We start from the raw sequence: 20,277 nt of genomic DNA, 5'->3' as shown, positions 1-20,277 counted from the left end.
GGAAGACTTGGCCTTTACTCCCATGCAGTGACCAGACCTCTGCTGTGGCAACACATGGATACCAGGTATCATGGTCTTTGGAGCCATGACCAAGTTTGGTACAAGGGAGTGTTCATATTCAAAAGGACCAGGTAGGCTTGGGCAATGAACATCTTAGCCGCAACTATGATCGAGTAAAGACTGAGGGCCTTTCTCCAAGTTTCCTACATTGTGTAGGAAATCCTTGTAAGAGAACAGCCCCGTCCCCCGCTCCCCTGCCCCATGTGCCTGCAATTAGATTTCCTGCTAGCTCTAACGTGACCAAGCCAGTAAACAAAGCATGAATTACCTTTCTTACATCTTAGTCAAAGTGCGAATTTACAGTGATATGCTCATGAAAATAAAATCTTCATCACAAGTTCCTAGGAGCTGGTGCTCTAAGGTATTTTCCTTTGTACTTTTTGGTTTCAAGCTAGTCCTCAGAAATCCCCGGGATAATATGATACAGGAGTTGGTAGGAGTCTAGTATGTCAGTGCTAAAACCTCCTCTGGATCTGGTGCACAATAACTAGCTAACTTGCACCAATAGTCCTGTTAGCAGGTGTGAGATAAAAAGGGTTCAGATCCTACCATGCCCGCAGAAGAAATTACATAGAAATGTTGCTGTAGGACTTTACATTAGAAACTCTCTATCAGTCCTAGTTGTCTCTATCTACTAGTCCAAAGGCAATTTCCTTCCAAACTTTTAGCATTACAGATTCCCTCTTTCCCCTTGAACCTGAAAATCCAGCTGTGTTCTCTCGCCTCTGACATCAGCATTATTGGCTTTGATACAGCCAAACCATCTGGTTGATGAGGCATGAGGCAGAATGGAACCTAGCTCACTGTTCCCTGCTGTTTCCACATGAACACTACCAAATCAGCTGGCATCAACATGGATGGTGAGCTGTGACTCAGATTCACAAAGAATGAATGTATTATATGACCTGGCCCATAATTTCCAGTGACCATCATTGACATTTCCAGGTTGAGAATGAGGCATCTCTTCTTGTGATATCATGGAACTTTTGGAGGATGCTTTTGGTTAGGTGATCTCCCCAAGAAGTTTACCAGATGATGGGAAATCTTTAGTGCAGATGATAATATAGAGTTCTAGAAAATTGAGAAAAAAGTTAACATTTTTAGCTATTTCATTGTCTAAGTATGAAAAGTATCTGTTCATTTACTGTTTGAATTCATACTCCTTCTAAAGCTGCTCTTTATTTTTTCCTACTCCTTTTCAACACCTTATCTGTAAGTAGGAAAGTTCTACCCATCAGCGTTAACCATTTTCTTCACCTCCCACCCACAATAACTCACTCCCCCAGCTTTCCTGTCATTTATAACTTGGGGAATTATAAGGGAAAAGAGACAACAACAACTACAAAAAAGGGATAAGAGTAAGAAGAGGCAGTATGATGGTGGAAACAGATTTTTTAATCAGAGAACCTGGATTTAGTTTTCATTCTGCTACTTACTAAATGATTGTATATCTTTGTGTAACATCATTTGAACTCTCTTCACCTCAAATTCCTAATCTGTAAATTAGGGAATAGTAAATGAGGTCAGGTGTGGTCTGTGCAAGCCCTTATTGATATTATTTATTAAAGGAAAATTGAGAAAAGAGTTTTGAACTTTATATTAGACCAAAAATAGAGGCAATAAAATGAAAGTTGCTGAAGAAAACTAGTTTCTCCTTCTCATTTTCCCCATGAGCACTGAAGTAGGGACAATACTTGTTTGGTTTAGTACTTTCATTATGGAGATGAATTCTCTGAATAGATTTTCCCTGGTAGGGTGAGACTTTCTCTCTCTCTTCAGGGAATAGAAATTTAGGATTTAGGAAACAACATCAGGCCCTCCACTTATTTATCTGCCTGTGTCCCTGGACTGTCCACTTGCCCTTCTCCAGCTCTCCTTTGAAACTGAAATATAAAAAGAAAAGGGCCATCCACATCCTTACTCAACGTGACTGTGCAAACCTATTTCGTTCTTACTTTGTATTCAAGACACACACGCTCCTTCTCCTGTAGTATTTGCTGATATACTTTGCACTCCAGCTGCTGCAATATTTAAATCAGTGATTCAGTACACAGACCACACGATGTGCCACTACACTCCAACAAGCAAGGTCTGTCTCTCCGTGGGGACAGAGGATCTAAGCATCTGTCATTCTCTTCCCGTCACTTATAATTAACCACACACCCCTCTACACACATAAATATTTATGTGCAAAAATAAAACTCCCTGGTGCTTTAAGCCAATCTCTCTTCTCCTCAGTGAGCTTTGAAAGTTGCCAAAATGAATGTTTTACTTAATTCAAGACTCTATAAGAAACTCTTTAGTGTGAAGAATTTATAACACATAATTATAGTCCCAGAAAATAATTTTAAAACTTTGGAGTTAGAAGTAGGATACATGCACATTTCTAGAATGTGAGCTTAATGAGGGAGTGATATTTGTTGTCTGTCTCATTGACCCACCCCAAGTGTTTAGAACAGTCCTTCGTATAAAGTATGAGCTCAATGAATATTTTTTGAATGTTGAATGAATGAATGTACAGAAACCCCAAATATGAGGCATGATTCTGCTGTTTAGGATGAAGAATTTAAGACTAGAACATCTGGGCAAACATTGTGGAATCTGAAAATACTTTGATATTAAGTGAGAGTAAGCCAGAGTGAGAAATAATCACCCACTTATTATTAATTGACTCAACAAATCATTTAACTATTGTCAAGCATCATTACATTAAGTCCTGAAACTTTTATAAAAAATAAATACTGGTCCTTACCCTCAAGGAACTCTTGGCTTGTGTGTGATTCTCAAAGGATGGTGCATGGATCTCCTGCCTGTATTTGTTAAAAGTGCAGATTCCCAGGTCCCACCCCAAACCAACTGAATCAGAATCACTGAGGATGATCCTGGGAATCTGTATTTTCAACTTGCTAGCCAGGCACTTACGATTTGAGAAGCTGGTCTAGTGGAACTTCTGTTATTTTACTGTTTCTCAGCAATTACCATTCAGGTAATATTTACATTGCCACAGCCAAACATCCCTTAGTGAATCAATAGAATGTAATAATATTAAGGTAACATGACCATTTTAGATTAGTTGTTCAGTGTCCTATTGATTGGAGCCTACAAAATGGTACTCTTTAAAACCAATCTTTACTGGGACTGTAATTTGAGATGAGTTAAAAAGACAAACATGTAGCTCATGTAGACTTTCAGAAACAGGCCTAAACCGAATTTCCTGCATGTTCCTAAACTTCTGCAAATAGTGTTTGAAACTTGCCTCAGGCCTCACCAATTTCAAGTATTCCAGTGTCTCCATTAAACTGTCCTGCTCAGCACTAACTCCAGAATTGACTGACACCTGCACACCTTCTTGAAAAGACTAATTAGGTCCTCAGTGCCTAAGGTGTAATCAGAATCAACTACCATCTGTCTCAGGATGACACAGCCTTAACATTATGAATGTTTAGCTTTAATTATGTGTTTGTGTAATTTAGTGCAATTTTTTATGACTACTGACATAGCACATCTTTAAACAACTTTGCTGGCCTCCTGTGGATTGTAAGATCCATTTCCCAGTTGTTCTTCCCCATTGGAATATCTTCTTGGACCTCGCTTCAGCAGGCAGAGCCTTTCACATTTTTAATTGTCTAATGTCTTGTTCACTTCTACTCTTGGATATTTCCACATTGTTCAACTCTGTGATTTCTTCTGGCTCATGAATCATGTCCTTTATAGATCCTGACATCTTTAATAACCACTCTCCCCATTTTGACATTCATGCCAATCTTTCTCCAATTCCTCAACAATTATTTTTGAAATGATTTGCAGAAGTTTAATATTCAATTATTTTCCTAGTTCTATGACTCCGAACTGTGTTGTTTACCATTTCACTAAGTAGAGAGTACAAACTAAGAGTTGATCACATACCAGTGTTGGTTATTATTTATATATTAGTATATTATAATCTTATCCTCTGTGGAAAAGGTATATTAAATTTAATGCCAGCCAGAAAAATGAAAACGGTTTGGGAATTGCAAACATTGGTCACTGAGCTAGATGCAAACACCTCCTCAACATTTTTTAAAAAACAGATTAATAATGATTTGAGATAGCACCATTTAATGTCTTAATGTTAAACTGTTCATATTTGCTGTTAATCAAAACAATTTTTTCAATTCAAAGTGATGGTACTTAATGTTCTGTTAATTATACAAGGAGCTAATCAATTTGTCCCTTAAATGGATGTTCAACTGATTAAGAGAAGCTAATCATCAGTTATGAAATCCATACGGCTCAGACGAGTCAGTGATAAAATGCTTCTGCTAACTTGGGGCCAGTAATTCTGTCCCCTTAAATTACCTCTTATTTCAGTTGGGAGAAGTTATTTTCTTTTCTTAAATATGTAAGTGTTATACTCTTACTTGTGGATTGGAAATTAAAGCCCAGGTTAGCCTATAGTTTAGGAATCAAACCAAGGACAATGCTATGGTAGTTCAATTTCATGTGTAATCCCTAAAGGACAATAACTCGGCACAGGAAATATAATTCAATATTAAGAATAGATTGCTATGAATGAAATAAGACTATTTATAAGTTTAACTCCCCTCAATGCTATAAACAGGGGTTAGGTATGTTAATTGTTCAGTACTCTAAAAAGATCATTTTTCTGATAATACCATCCATTCAACAAATTTTATTAAGCATCTATTAAATATCAGGTACTGTGCTAGACACCAAAAATGTAAGTAAGGGCATATAAGGCACAGTTCCTGATCTTAAAAGGCTAACAAAGAATCAAAAACAACCACCATGGTAGAGCTTAAAAGTCCTACTCACAAGAAAAAATAAATTCTATCTATGTGTACTGACAAATGTTAACTGGATTATTGTGGTGATCATTTCACAATATATGCAAATATCAAATCGTTATGTTGAACACCTGAAACTAATATAATGTTATATGTCAATTATACCTCAATTAAAAAAAATTTAAGCAACCAAAATGATAGATAATTAGATACATTTTTACCTATAAGAGTTACTCAAAAATAAACAAATAAAACAAAAAAGAAAGAGAAGCAGAGTCATATTGCAATGTGCTAAAGCTTATACATCAGAGATTAACAGGTGGATAAAAGGTGCTCATGCCAGAGAAAAGCATAGTTCAATGACTCCAAATTCAATTGACTGGCAGGCAGAATGCCTGGCCTCTAATTCTAGCTTGTAGCTGTCACTGCCATCCTATTTGACTTTGGGAGTATTTAAATTCTCTCTGTATTTCAACTTTCTCATCTGTAAAAAAGAAAAAAAAAAAAAGGCAGTGAATTTTCCACCATACAGTAGAGGTCAATTTTAGATCCCTTGGAGGAAAACCAGCACATCCTCAAGGGCTTCTGTACTCGGAATCCAAATGCACAGTGCATTGGTCAATCAATCATTCAGTCAGTGTCTATTGATTATTTACTGAGTGCTCTTCAAGAATGCCAGGCCCTGTGGGGAAAGAGGAAATAAAATGATTACTTTCTTAATTAGTTGCCAGCCTTGTTAGGAAGAAAACAATTAATATGCAACAATAATGAAGAAGGAAATAAATGAATGAATATTTATTGGGTGACTATTATATGCCAGACACTGTTATGCTCTTTAGACTGCAAGGCGTTTTCACATGTTATATTATTTAAGAGTGAACAAGTGTATATAATCAAATACTAGACTGTGTAGTCTATTAAGATCTGTATAAAGTTGGAGGAGAGAGATACCAGTTATGCTACATCCAGAGATAGCTCCACTGAAGTTAGAGGATTTGAACTAGGCCAAGATGTCGAACTGTTTGGAGCAAGTGAAGTTGGACTTGCAACACATTCCAGAGGAAAGGGATCAAACCCCAAAGAGGCAAGGAGCAGAAGCTGATTGTGGTGGATTTATGGGCATATGCTTTTACTGAAACAGAGGTCGTATAGACGGATGATGGGAAACTAGAAATGGACTTTGAATGCCTAATTTAAAATTTGCAGGAATGTCAATTTAGGAGAAAGTGTGTAGAAAGAAAGAAAATATTTGAAATTGGTATAGGATGAAATTTCTAGAGTAGGGAACTCATGTGATAAAAGAGGTTTAAGGGAGATTGATCTGGTAATGTCATATTGACTAGATTTTACGGTTCAGCAACTAGACCATCAGGAGATCGGCTTTTTCTGATCCCATATTTCTGATTTCTGCAACACCCAAATCACAGATTTTGTTTTTATCTTTTGCAGAATAACATATCACTGAGAGATTTTAGATCTGCTACTTGATTTACTGAACCTGCAGTAACAGATGGCTCATGCAATATAAAGTGTTAATCCTACTTTTTCAATTTGAGGATTGTCATGCAAAGATTTTCTCAAAAAGGGGACAGTTGTTTATTTGCCCAATTTATATTTCTTCATGGTCTTCCTATCTATCTTTGTTTTAGCTCAACCCTGAACCAAAAGTCAGCAAAATAATGCCATTAATCCTTTTCTTCCTTCAATATCCAGGCACAATGAGTGCCTGGCTGAGGTGAAATGGGGCCATGACTCCTGTGGGGTCCTCAAAGCTTTTTGTGGAATGAGAAGTTGGAGGTCAAAGAATCAAAATGAAAGTTGCCACAGCAACTGCTCTCTCTGCACGGTGACTGGAGAGAGCTTGGAAAGAAGAAGAAGGGAGGAGCAGTAAACAAGAAGAAGAAAAGTGGAGATAAAGTGGGTGTTCTTTTCAAGTCTAGAAGAGGAGCCATGGGGCCAGTTCAAGACACAAGCTCAGTTCTGCAATTGCCTAGAGCATCTTAGGAAACTCCTGGGCAACACCCCCAGCAGAAACATTCACCTTCTGTCTTTCCTCCTCTTTTTCCCCTCTCTCTATGTATCTCCAATCCACAACCCCCCTCCTTTGCCAGAAACCAGTGCTTTTTTATCCAGACCTACTATTCAAAGGGGAAAGAAGGAGAGTTCTTTGGTAGCACACAGGAGAGGCTGACATTTGATTTTTATGGAGAGTACATTTTTACAAGTTATGCTTCATGAATGTGTACCTATCTATCTATCTATACATCTATCTAAATATATTTTAACATGATACGCTTTTGTAAACAGGACCATAGGAATCTTGATTTTCAGGCCTATCTGGAATCCTCAAAAATATTCCTAACTGCCATATTTTGTCCCTTAGTTTTCCTATCCCTTCCTCCCTGGCTCTTCTCTCCTCACTGTCTTCTCTTCTTCTCCATTCTTGGCAGAAAACATACAAAGCAAAAGAAAATATGGGGACTTCCCTGAAGGAATACTGACTCTAATAGAAGAGACTGACTTTCTGGAAAATGTAGACTGTACAGGGGGACACCCAAACAGCACACTCTCGTTTCTTCATCGTTTTTGTCAATGGCCAAAGGACTTCCCTCTTTCATACATCAGTGGATCTGAAACTGGGTCACTTTAACCACGGCACTATTCATCAAGGTTTCAAGAATCATTATGCTGCAGCCCTCATGCTCCTTTCTTGCCTCTCACAGAACCCCAGTGGGAATAAGGTATTCTCATCTCTACCAGAATAGCTTTATCACTCAGGCATGTGCTCCTGGCCATTGAACACAACACAGAAATGCTGAGATGTCCCTCTGTGCTGGAGAGTTAGAAGAGAAGATGATCTAGTCTAGAGCCTGGATGGAACTTTCTGACCCCTTTTAATATTCAGTTTTTTGATTTCTGAAAACAGACATACTCCCTCATTTCTAGTTTTTTGTTCTCTTCCCTCCCGCTCCCCATCCCCTCTCTTTTACACACACACACATGTCTCTTATTCTATTTTACAGCAAAGAACTCCTATCTAGTTCCCTGTATTTTCCTCCGTTTCAATTGCATGTAAAAACATCAGCAATGATTCTAAAGCCATAAATTTTATGATTTGGAAATACTATATTCTAATTAGGTAACAGCGCATGGAGCATCTGTACACTGTTTCAGACCAAGTTCTGACTACTACACTTCCATAGTGTCATAAGCCCACTCTGTGATCAATTTTGTAATAGGAAACGGGTAAGTTTTAATAAATATTAGTCAAGTTCACCCACTCTGAACTGGTCTTCAGATTTCTTGTCAGTCCCTAGATTTCAATCACAGGTATTGCTGATGTAATAATTCTCCATTGCTAATCAATAATAATTTTCCATTAGCTAATCAATGAGCTTCCTTGTAAGAACTTTGACAGATGTCTGAGTATTAAAATAGAGGAATGGGATGGAGTAGAAAAACCAACATTGATTTCTTTTTAATGTCAGACATAGTATCAGACATGTACAAGTTTTCATCTTAACCTCATTGTGATGATTTGAAAACAGAATAATAGGACTCTGATAGCCAAGGATTTAATGGCTTCAAAACATACTGGGTCTATTTGTCCTACAAGTATGGCAAAGATATATATTCACACTTTTTCTTCTAATGCAGTAATCTGGTATCATACCTGTTATATTAAATAAGATTCCATTTTAACCTATTTAAAATTCATTTTTAAAATTAAAAATACTTTTTGACTCTTCTTAGAATGTTTCAGACACATACTGCTACATTAGACACATTTCACACCCACATTAATCAAAGCTCAGAGAAATTATTACTAAAGATGTGAGATTGAACACTGTCTTTTGAGACATCTAGAGCAGACACTATACTGCACAGAAGACAATATCCAACTCAAACCTCCATCTGCCCTCCTTCCACTTCTCAACAAATCTCTACTAAAAATTTTTATAAGCCAAAGAAGCCACCACTCAAGAGAAATTGTTGAAATCTTTACAGCCAGATCTATTTTTTACTTTACTGGGTAAACAAACAAACAAAAGAATAATCAATGGCAGATGTGGTTATATTAAAGAAATCCTGCCCAGTTGGAAAAGTCTAAGAGAATGGAAGTTATTTTTCTCCAGAAAGCCATATTGCTCTCCATTAGCAGTGATATTGTCATTTACTTTTACAAAGCACATTGACATCAAGGGTCAACAATCTTTTTCTTGAAAGTGCATTCATTCTTTATTCAAAAAATATTTGACGGGGCTTCCCTGGTGGCACAGTGGTTAAGAATCCGCCTGCCAATGCAGGGGACACGGGTTCGAGCCCTGGTCCAGGAAGATCCCACATGCCGTGGAGCAACTAGGCCTGTGAGCCACAACTACTGATCCTGCGCATCTGGAGCTTGTGCTCCGCAACAAGAGAGGCCGCGACAGTGAGAGACCCGCACACCGCGATGAAGAGTGGCCCCCACTCGCCGCAACTAGAGAAAGCCCTCGCACAGAAACGAAGACCCAACACAGCCAAAAATAAATAAATAAATAGTGTTCCCTTTATAAAAAAAAAAAAAATTTGACATCTATTATGCACACAAATTCAACATACTGGGGATACACCAAAGCAATCTTGAGAGAGAAGAACAGAGCTGGAGGTATCACACTCTGACTTCAGGCTATACTACAAAGCTACAGTAATCAAAACAATATGGTACTGGCACAAAAATAGACATATAAATCAATGGAACAGAATAGAGAGCCCAGAAATAAACCTATGCAACTATAGTCGATTAATCTACAACAGAGGAGGCAAGAATATACAATGGGAAAAGACAGTCTCTTCAATAAGTGATGCTGGGAAAACTGGATAGCTACATGTAAAAGAATGAACTCAGAACATTTTCTCACACCATATACAAAAATAAACTCAGAATGGGTTAAAGACCTAAGTATAAGACATGGCACCACAAAACTCCTAGAAGAAAACACAGGCAGAACACTCTTTGACATAAACCATAGCAGTATTTTTTTGGATCTGTCTCAGCCTAAGGCAAAGGAAATAAAAATAAAAATAAACAAATGGAACCTAATTAAACTTAAAAGCTTTTGCACAGCAAAGGAAAGCATCAACAAAATGAAAAGACAACCCACTGAATGGGAGAAAATATTTGCAGATGTTATGACAGATAAGGGGTTAAAATACAAAATATATAAACAGCTCATACAACTCAATATCAAAAAGCCAAACGACTTGATTATAAAATGGGCAGAAAAAAATAAATAAATGGGCAGAAGACCTGAATAGACATTTTTCCAAAGAAGATATACAGATGGCCAACAGGCACATGAAAAGATGCTCAACACTGCTAATTATCAGAGAAATGTAAATCAAAACCACAACGAGATATCACCTCACACCTGTCAGAATGGCTATCACCAAAAAGACCACAAATAACAAATATTGGCAAGGATGTGTCAAAAAGAGAACACTTGTAAACTGTTGATGGGCATGTAAATTGGTGCAGCCACTATAGAAGACAGTATGGAGGTTCCTCAAAAAAATAAAAATAGAATTACCATACGATCCAGCAATTCCACTCCTGGATATATATCCAAAGAAAACAAAAACACTAATTTAAAAAGCTATATGCATACCAATGTTGTAAATAACAGCAGCATTATTTACAATATCAAAGATATGTAAGCAACCTAAGCATCCATCCAGATAAATGGATAAAGAAGATGTGGTATATATATATATATATATATATATATATATATATATATATATACACAATGGAATACTACTCAGTAATAAAAAGGATGAAATTTTGCCATTTACAATAACATAAATGGACCTGGAGGGTAATATGCTTAGTAAAATAAGTGGGACAGAGAAAGACAAATACTGTATGTTGTCACTTATATGTGGAATCTAAAAAATAAAACAAATGAGTATAATAAAACAAAAGCAGACTCACAGATATAGAGAACAAACTAGTAGTTACCAGTGGGGAGGGGGAAGAAGGGAGAGGCAAGATAAGGATAGGGGATTAAGAAGCACAAACTACTGTGTATAAAATAAATAAGCTACAAGGATATATTGTACAATCAGGGAAAACAGCCAATATTTTATAATAACTTAAAATTGAGTATAATCTATAAAAATTTAGAATCACTATGTAGTACACTTGAAACTAATATAATATTGTAAATCAGCTGTACCTCAATAAAATTTTTTTTTAATTTAAGAAAAAGGAAAACTTGTTTTAAAAAAAAAAGGACTGGGGATACAAGATTCCTCTTTTTCTGGGACTTATATTCTAGAGCAGTGTTATATAATAGAACTTTCTGCAATGATGGAAATGTTCTATATCTCTGGTGTCCAATATGATAGCCGCTAGCTACATGTGGCTATTGAGAACTTGAAATGTGACTAACACAGTTTGAAAACTGTATTTTGTATTTTATTTAATTTTAATTAAATTTATATTTAAATAGCCACAAGTGGCCAGTGGCTATATATTAGTGTGGTTTAGTGCATGCACGAGTGTGGGTGGCGGGTGTAGTGAGGGGGTAGAAACAGACTCCATAAATACTTAACCGAATAAGAAACATCAAATTATACTAAGTGCAAAGCAGACAAAGTAGGGTGATGTGATAGAGAGTGTTTGGGAGGCTACTTTAGAATGGGTGGTTGCGGAAGGAATCTGACAGAGTGACATTTAAGCTGCCATCTGAATGACAAGAAGGATCCATGCAAATATCAGAGGATGAGCATCACAAGGAGAGGGAACAGCTAGTGACAAGCCCTGAGGTGAGAACCAGTTTGGTGTTCCAACACCAAGGACAGAAGGGAGACCAGTGTGGCTGGACTGGAGAGCAGAGAGTAAGAGGAGGGCAATAGAGTTGAAGCTAGTGAGTTATAAATAATACCTGTATTTGCTTCCTAAGGCTGCTGTAACAAAATACCACAAACTTGGTGGCTTAAACAGCATAAATTATATTCTCTCACAGTTCTGGAGGCCAAAAGCTGAAATTAGGGTGTCAGCAGGACCTACATCCTCTAAAGGATCTAGGCTCTAGGGGAGAATCTTTCCTTTCCTCTTCCCAGCTTCCACCAGCTCTCAGCAAGCACTGGTGCTCCTTGTCTTATAGCTGTATCACTCCAATCTCTACCTTCGTCTTCATGTGGGCTTCTTCTCTATATCTCCTCTGTCTCTGTGTCCTCTCGTCTTCTTATAAGGACACCAGTCATTGGATTTAGGGCCCACCCTACTCCAGTATGACTTCATTTTAACTTAATTACATCTGCAAAGCCCTATTTCCAAGTAAGGTCACATTCTGAGGTTCCAAGTAGACATGAATTTTGGGGAGGACACTATTTAACCCCCTACAGCACCCATTTTGTAAGACTTTGAAAGCCAGATTAAGGAGTTTGACTTTTATCTTAAATGTGATAAGAAATCTATTGGGAAATTCGGAGTAAGGGAGTGACTAATATGATTTATGCTTTTAAAAAATCATTTTGACAATAGGGAGGAGAAGTAAGGTGGAAGAATGGAGACCAGTAAAGAAATCATTGCAGGAGCCCAGACATGAGAGGACAGTGGCTTGGATACGGCAGAGTTGGTGGAAATGGAAGAAGTAGGCATATTTGAAAGATGTTTTGGAGGTAAAGGGGATGGAATTAACTGATAGATTAGGTATGGGAAGGAGCGGAAAAGAAAAATCAAGGAAAACTCCTAGATTTGGGGTTTGAGCAAACAGTAAGTGGTGTTGCCACTTATAGGCCAGGGCAGAGTGTGACTGAAGCAGGTTCTGTTGGTGATGTTAAGTTTGAGATGCTTTTTATATAATCAAGTAGAGATACTGCTAGGTAATTTCACATGCAACTATAGAGTTCTGAGTAGTCAAATCTGGAGATGTAGATTTGGAGATTCAGATGAAGAAACTAAGGCACAGAGAAGCTAGAGAAGTTTTCGCAGGTCACGCAGCTAGTAAATAATGGCAGAGGTGGAGTTAGAACCTGAGAAGTCTAGCTCCAGAATCCATTCTTTAACCAATTTGCTGTACTACTCATTAGCACTTAAAAGGAACTGAGCTAACTGGAACATAAAATATATCCAATGAGAATATACCCAATAAGAATTCAACAATATCCTGATCAAGTACAATCACAAAAAAATAATTGATTATTTACACCAACTATCAGAATTTAGTAATTAAACTGTAGCAACAGTTGATGCCATACCTTATAATTAACATAGATCAGTTTTAAAAATGGCATCCATGATTAGTGACAAATAGCAAAATACTTCAGTTTATAGTCACTGTATTTACTACCAAGAGAGAATGTGGCACTGGTAAAAAAAATTCAAACTTTTGAAAAAGAGAAAAGTAGGAGATTTTAGAAAGATGTAGTGTGCACTGTAGACTCTTTTCTTTGGGGACTTTTGGGAGGCAAGAATGCACAGTGGTTAAAAGCACAGATGGCTCTGTGCCCTGCCATGTCCTCAATGTGGGTCACTGGGAAAGTTTTTAACTTCTCTTGCTTCTATCCTTTACCTATCTCTTAGAGTTATGGTAGGAATAAAGTGAGATAATACACAGAAAATGCTTAGAACACTGCCTAGCACATAATAAATACTCAAAAATGTTAACCATTTTCAGATTTCCTCAGTCTGTCTGTCTTTCTGGCCTTAGTCTGAAATTATTGTCTAAATATGAGGTGGCAAATGTTAGACCCTCTTCAGAAGCTCCCCCCAAGTATGAAAGGGTCCACTCTACTGCCTGTATCTCTTCCTTATCTCTGCTCTTGGGAGCTAAATGTTTTCTTCAGGAAATCATTCAAAATCCCTATTGTCAACCATGAAATTATACTTCTAGAATTTGCCAAATTTATTCTAAAAAAGAATTAAGAACTTATGCTCAGATTTAGCTGCAATGTTGTCATTAATAGTGATGAAATGAATTCAGAAAAAGTTAATAACAACAACAGAGGATTGTTTGGATAAATTGTGGAGCACAACACACACAATAGAATCTTAAGCAATTCTAAAAAGAATGTACAAAAATAATGAGCGACGGGGAGTGAAGTTCATAACATATTTTTTTATTTTTAAAAAGCATGCTACAATGCAACATATGCTCTATGGTACTATTTTTTTAAATGTATAAGTTAATATAAGCACAGAAGATGTCTCGAAGGTTTTCACCAAAATGTAGCACATCATCCACTCACCCCTCCCACTAACACTGCAATGGTCTACTAGCTAGTCTAGAAAACCAGCCATTCTTGTGTAAACTCAGCCTAATCCTCTTGCAAAGCAGAGACTGGGAGAAGAAAGGGGATACACTGGTTACAACTGGAAGGTAGGAGCAGCAGTCTGCACCTTCTCATTCTTCCCTGTATACCTCTTTGTGTTGAAGGATTTTCCGCTGGGGTTTCTCGTGTCAATGTCCACAAGTAGCTAAAGGAGTCATGGATGACAACAGAAGCAAAAGTTACTGTATTTCCTGCGTAGGACTTTGCCCATGGTCACTGCTGTGGTTCTAGGGCCATTGTCCTACCCCTGACCTAGGCCTTTCAAATGATTTTATGATTATTCAGGAATTTGAAATTGTTCAAATAGTGAATGATCAAAATTAATCTCCCTGCTTTGTATCACTAATGGCAATATTTTTTAAAACAAATTATAGATTCAATTTATTACTATATTCTTAGTTATGAAATACATGCAATCCTTTTTAACCATAATAATTGAGAGTGCTTGTTTTAACTTCAGAAATGGAGGGGACTGCTATGTGTTAAAGTAATCAATATTTAAGGTCATTAAATCTTTTTATAATACATTCAGATGGTCATTCCACAGCCTCTGGTAAGAGATTTATGATTAGCCATAAAAGTTCATAGTAAAATGTCATCTTCACATATTTTAATGAAGATGCTATAATATTTGTTCTAATTTTTGAGATCACTTTCAGTCCCTGGCATTTGTAAGCAAAGAAGAACCCTTTTAATGAACATTAAAGTACATTTTCTCCAAGCTTCAATGTTTCCATCACTTGGAACTATAGGTATAAATTAGCTGGTAATTTGTAAACTAAGATCAAACAAATGAAATTGGCAGTTTTTGACCTACAAAAAAATGACAATTTCATATGGTTCATCCTAATATAATTAAATGTATATAAATGATTTTTAAAATAAAGCCCCCTAAAAATATTTTTAAACAATTATTTTTACACAGATATATTTGTTATATACAACAGAGTTTATTTGTTTGTTTGTTTTTAATCTGAGATTTAACAAAAGTTTTATAATCAGTATGTTCTAAGGGAAGCAGGAACAGGGAGACATTAAGTATAAATTATGTAACTTGCTCTAGGAAGTAAACAGGTTAAATGGGCAACCAGGGAAAGGGCCTCAGAGCTAAAATAATTTTTTAGCCATTCAACAGATATTTGTTGAACTTATATATGTGGCAGGCACTGTACCAAATGCTGAGAACACACCAGTGAACAATTCCCTCATGGAAACTGTGGTCCAACTTTTTTACTTAATTTTATGTAAATATTCTCACAAGTATATTTCTTGTTTCTAGGGAACATTTAGCTACTATTTATATGTTTTTCTCACACTAATAAAATATTTTTATTGTTTTATATATGACATCAAAAATATTATTTTTTGCAATGAGTTTATATTCTTACTCATGTACCACTGTCACCCCTGTTGCATTTTTTTAATTGTAGCAAAATACATATAAAATTTACTGTTTTAACCATTCTGGCAATATGGTTTTTGTTATCAAGTGTGTAAGGAAAGTGTTCAAACTACGTGCATTTAATACTATAGATCTATGTGCATTGGACATTGTGGATCTGTCTAATGAAGTACCAAAAGTTCAAAAAGTAGGAAACTAAATCAAAAAGAGAGTGTACCCTTTGGGAAACTGGCAATCAGAGCATGGTAGCGACTTGGCAGCAAGTTCTAGGTCAGTGTTTCCCAAACATGTTTGATTATAATGTGGTGATGAAAAATCAACAGCTCATAAAATATAATAAGCATCTGGATTAAAGTAGACAGTAAAAAAATGGTCTCTGAGAAAATGTAACTGCTGTTAGACATAATCAAAATTTTATCCATAACACAATGTGCGTAATACAGGCTGAAGATCATGGGAAAGTCAACATATGTTGCTGTTTAGATTAAGTTGGTAAAATGGTCAAATCTGACTCTGCATCAATTAACAAATTGAACACCAGTCAATTATGCTTCAGGTGACATATGCAACTTTCTTTGCTCTTAGAATTGCCCACCATATCTTGAAGACAGACTTTTGCATACTAAGAGCAACAGAAATATGCTTAGTATTTTTCTCACATATATTTTTGAAACGCACTTTTGAAGAAAATATTGCTCCCACCAGGTTTTGGGGTTTGTTTTTGTTTTTGCTGAACCTATTAATATCTTAGGACAGTTTGGGAACACCTTTTATCTGCCATGCGAAGCTATAAAGGATTAATGAAAAAGGCTTTGGTCACGTGTGGCACCTCACCTTATTTTTTCAAAAGGTTTTATGAACACTGAGAATACCTTCCAACTTATGTGGCTATAAGTGATCTCCCCTACTTATTTACCAGGTTGGGACATTATAGAAAGCTAAGATGATCAGTTAATTAATTAAAGTGTTCCTTCTTTAGATTATAAACTTGGAGAGACAAGGAGAGAATCAGCTCCTGGTTTATATCCCTAATCATCTCCTTATTTAAAGCATCTAGCATGTTACCTTTCAACGTCTGTGAAAAAGAGGCAGTATGGCCTAATCAGACACACCTGAATTCAAATTCTAACTCAACCTCTTAATAGCTGAGCGACCATGGGCAAATTCGTTAATCCCAGGATTTGTTAATCCTGTATTATATGATGGTGACAACTCGTTCCACTATTGCTGTGAAAAGTAAGTGAGATAAATATAATGTGTCCAGTACAAAACTTGGGTACACAATAAAGACTCAACAAATGTAAGGTCCTTTCCCTTACTTTATATATATTCTTCATACCAGAGTCAATCTGAAAAAAAATTATAAAGTGAAGCCCCCTTGCGCTTTCCCTTTTAGTACCCAAAGACATTTTCACTTGTGGTGGGTTGATTTGGGCTAAGGTATAATTCCTGGATGTTCAAATTCCCTCTTTTGTCATTACAGTTAATTGGTTGAAAAAGTTGTTGACCTTTAAGGTTTCCTTCAGCACAGGAATTCTTTCAGCTCATCATTCCCCTCCTCTCCTCCCTACCAAATTTCTACTTAATCTGATAAACTAGGCATCAGGGAAAACCTACTGCATATTGCCCAAGGCTTCCAGAGGCAATTTTCTGGGCACAAGCAATTAGCTGTCCTCGGCAACATTGCACAGTAGGCAAAGCTTTCCTCCTCCCTCTCCTGCGGTACTCACCCCCATACCTGCAGGATTCCTCAGCTGCCTTCAGCCTGCCAGAGCACTCACACCCACCTACAATTCTGACTTCTACAGGAGCCTCAAGCTCTAAACTTTCCCCCTCCATCCCCCTTTATAATCTTCTATTCTCTCTTTGGAGTTCATCTAAGCTAGGTTATACAAGGTAATCTGATTTAAACTTTTCTGATTGACACCTGCATTTTAAAGAAGAATGCGTTCATGGACATATATACACTACCAAATGTAAAATAGATAGGTAGTGGGAAGCAGCGGCATAGCACAGTGAGATCAGCTCAGTGCTTTGTGACCACCTAGAGGGGTGGGATAGGGAGGATGGGAGGGAGGCACAAGAGGGAGGGGATATGGGGATATATGTAAATAAAGCTGATTCACTTTGTTATAAAGCAGAAACTAACACACCACTGTAAAGCAATTATACACCAATAAAGATGTTAAAAATAAATTTCTAAGATAAAAAAAAAAGAAGAATGAGTTGGCATAAATAGTGAAATGTTTATGGGAAATATTTCTGAACCTTCGAACCGTTAAGATGCCCTTTGCACACTCTAGGCTACCAGATCTTGCTCTAAAGTTTTATCTCATTAAAAGAATAGAAGCCATTTCTTATATCCTTGCTTATGAAATATTTCCAATTATTATGATGTTATTTCTTTTGTGTTATGATTCCTACTCATCTGGTGTGAAACTCATAGGATTTAAGCTATATTAAGTAATTCAAGATAGAGTCACAGTGGCCAAAGCGAACTTCTGTATTAGTTGTTTTGAAACGTCTGGTATAGGACTGCAAGTGTCTCTTGGTCTGATAAATAAAGAGTGCTACTTTAGATAAGGAATTTGTTTGTTAATGTCCAAGGAAAGATATCACTAGAACAGAAGGAAGAAATGATAGAGACAAGACTTCCTGGGGCGTAACAGTTACACCCTACTGGCAGACTCCTTAAAATGAGACCACTGAGCCCAGTGACTCTTTGCTGGAGGACCTGACTCCATGCTGCTGAGAACTGATGCAGATGGAGGCTGCCAGAGGCTTCCTCTTGGAATGGTTCATTTTCTCTTTTCACTACTTTGACTAACCTGTGTTGTGTGCTAATTGTGTGCAATAGACCAGTGATTCATAAATTGAATATTAGCTACGTTTCCTCCATCTCCAGTCCCGTGATTCCTACCTGGCCTTACCACTGGACCCTATGTCAAAACACCAATCCCTGTGATAAATTAACCAATGCCAGTAGAGTTCTTAGAAAACATGCAAGTCTCAGTGACTTCTTTTTCATACTGCCCTTCAATCTGTAATGCCTCACTATCCTTCCTCCATCTATATAAAATCAGGGGTCTCAAGTTGGTGGCCTAGGATTTCTGTAGGGCCCTGGATATGTTTTGTTTGGCTGTTTCATTGGGCCTATAATAGGTAATGAAGCACATATTATTCTTACCCAGCAACATAAACAGCTCAGCACCTATTGTGTTGTATCTAGTCTACTTCATATATTTATGTTAACTGCACAGGTACTTGAGTTTGTCAACCCCCTACTCATGCTTCAAGACCTCTCATCATAAAATCATCTTTTCCATGAAGATTTGAGAATCAATCCTTTGCGTATTTACAGCAAGTTAGTTGCTAGTTGCATTAAGTTATACTGCCTAGTCTTATGCAGGGGCTCTGAATAGAATAGTTGACTGCAAATGCAACCCAGTGGAGTAGATGTCATGGTGGAGATTTCAGAATGTGGCATCCAGGAAGCAAGAGGTATTTTGAGGCTGACTGAGCTTTTCTGTGCCCTTAAATTGCCCAGTGTAGGATGCTAACTCCTTTACATCTAGGAATGTCTAGTACAGCCACTAGTACCTTCTAGTGGCTCTGGAGGCAGTACTTATCCTTATATCCTATATACACCATGTCAATATTTATACAAATTTCATTTGCATTATGGAACATCACTTTTCCCTCCCTCTCATGCATAAACTGAACTATTTGGACTATAGCCAGGACCCACTCCTTTGTTACCTTTCTGCTCCTCTAAGCAAAATAAGCAAAAGCAGCACATCCTGCCCTCAATTCCCTCCATTGTCATGACTCTCCCAAGAGGATAAACATAATAATGATGAAAGTAATCACCAATTTTTTTAAAAAAAGGCATAAATCTAGTGTCTTGGAGCTTTTCTATAGGCCTACCATATAAGATTCATTCTCCTGGTATTTTGGTAACTGAAGCTCCTTGGACTGGAGATTGAAAGGACATAATATTATTCTAAACCTTATTCTTTTGCAAACAACCTAATGGCAAAATTCCAGCATAATCATACTGGACATTTACATAATGCCCTTTTCACAGGCATTCATAGTGCTTTGCAAAATTTTTATGCATTTTTTTAATATTAGATAAGAAAAGAGGGGAAGATGATTGATTTTCGATGGGGAAAGAGGGATAGGTAAAGCCTGGGGAAAAAAAAGTGTGAAACAGAAAGCTTAACAGTGGATTCCTGACTCTGAACCTAATGTTTGTTCTCTCCAATATCCTTCTAATAGCAAAGGATTTTTTTTCTTTTCTTGAGTCTGCTATTCAATAGCACCAAGTGAATATTGAAAAGCAAAAGAAGAACATTAAAGTGGCCCTTAGAATTGGACACAGACAAGAGACATGTTTAGAAGGCAAGATTTATTAAAAACAGTTTCCAAATAAGCCTATTTTTATGAATTAAGAAACCAATAGCAAGTCAAATTAGGAGAAAATATTAAATACCCACAAAACAAGCTATATCTTTGTGTACCCTAATGATGGAAGATATAGGAAATTGTTAGCTAAAAAAAGACCAGACTATCCTTAAATAACTTAGAGATAAGCAATAATAAATTATAATCCATCTGATAAATTTCTCAAAACAAAAATACATCCAGCTTGGACTCACTGGGGATTTTTCAGAATACTAGATTTAGAAGAGAAAAAACAGTACC

The sequence above is a fragment of the Eschrichtius robustus genome, chromosome 1 (assembly GCF_028021215.1).
Source record: "Eschrichtius robustus isolate mEscRob2 chromosome 1, mEscRob2.pri, whole genome shotgun sequence".
NCBI classification, from domain to species: domain Eukaryota; kingdom Metazoa; phylum Chordata; class Mammalia; order Artiodactyla; family Eschrichtiidae; genus Eschrichtius; species Eschrichtius robustus.
The sequence above is the reverse complement of the archived record's forward strand: the minus strand, read 5'-3'. Positions refer to the sequence as shown.